The sequence below is a fragment of the Morone saxatilis genome, unplaced genomic scaffold (genome assembly GCF_004916995.1).
Source record: "Morone saxatilis isolate NCDOM2014 unplaced genomic scaffold, NCSU_SB_2.0 Contig11, whole genome shotgun sequence".
Lineage (NCBI taxonomy): Eukaryota > Metazoa > Chordata > Actinopteri > Moronidae > Morone > Morone saxatilis.
Window position 1 is genome coordinate 13415074 of NW_023339663.1, and position 1389 is coordinate 13416462.

Consider the following 1389-nt stretch of genomic DNA (forward strand, 5'->3'; position numbering starts at 1 on the left):
GCTAAGGGAAAGTGTGTGTGTGTGTGTGTGTGTGTGTGTGTGTGTGCGTGCGACTGGTCTGCCTGCCAGTCTGAATGTGCGTGATTACGAGAGAGAGAGAGAGAGGAGAGAGAAGGGCAGGAGGACCACCGGCGCATTCACGTAAGGTTGTATTGGATGCACGTTGCGCACGGACGCGGGTGCCGTGTGTCAGGAGAAGAGACGAGGGAGAGAGGAGAAGAGAAGAGAGAGAGGGAGAGACATTGAGGGAGAGTGATGCTGCTCCATCGGTGCCTGGTACAGTTGGAGTAAACAAAAAAAAATAATGCGCTTATTGTTTTTCTTCTCCTTACTTTTCCCCCCTGCAGAATTTAATAGAAATAACGTCTAATTGTGGTCTATTTAGCAGTTAATTAGTGTCCAGACACAGTTATCATACAGGCTGCAGATAAACAGTCGTTTCAAAAGAGACAGCACGACAGATGGGCTGCGTTTTTGATTAGTGGGTAGATAGAAGGTTCAGTTTCGAATCTGGTAATATAATTGTTGCCTGTTATTGCCAAGATGAAAGTGTTGCTGTTTCATGGTGGAGCCTTAAATAGCACCACTTTCACTTGCCCTGCGGAGACTGTTAACCAATTAAGGGTGAGATCCAACAAAGATTAGCCATTTAGGAGAGTGGAGTGGAGTATAGCTACAATAATGCTGGTTCGTCAGCAGCCAGCAGGCTGTCTTGTGGTGTGAGCTTGCTCAGTCTGTCCTTGCCTTCTGTTACATTTTGCATCAGATATTACAACCCCAGTCTAAGCAAGTTATCATTACCTTCTCTATAATGAAATAATTGTGATAATAATTACTATTTCAGATCAAGTGCCGCTTTGAGATCTGCATCAGACCCTATTTTAGACTTTGTGCAGTGGAACCTCCTCAGTTAAGACTTATATGTGTATAAACTGGAGTGATATTGAGTAAAAATAATCACATCCACAAAGAAGTGCATTTATTTTGAGTTGCACCACATTGTTTTTATAGATTATGTTACCACCGTACAGTATATGGACTACACATGCTTCCCTATTTGATAATGACCCTGCCCTGCATTTGAAATAACTTTTTTATAGACCCCGGCTAATGTGATCATGCACCACAAATCTAAGGTATAAAGCTCACTGTACATAGCCCATAGGGATAATTTCAGTTCTCAGGGCAGCGTGCCGTGGTGAGATTGGGTTGGCCCTGAAATCAATGGGCTGATCCCTCTCTGTCCAGCTTCCTGGCTGACATGCTTGACTTTTCATCTCCACGGTCACATAGATTGATGACTTATGACCGAGAATGTATGTTTGCTGACCTCTAGCAAAGTGAGTGACACATAATTAATCCAATCACACAGAAAAACTGGAAAGAAAA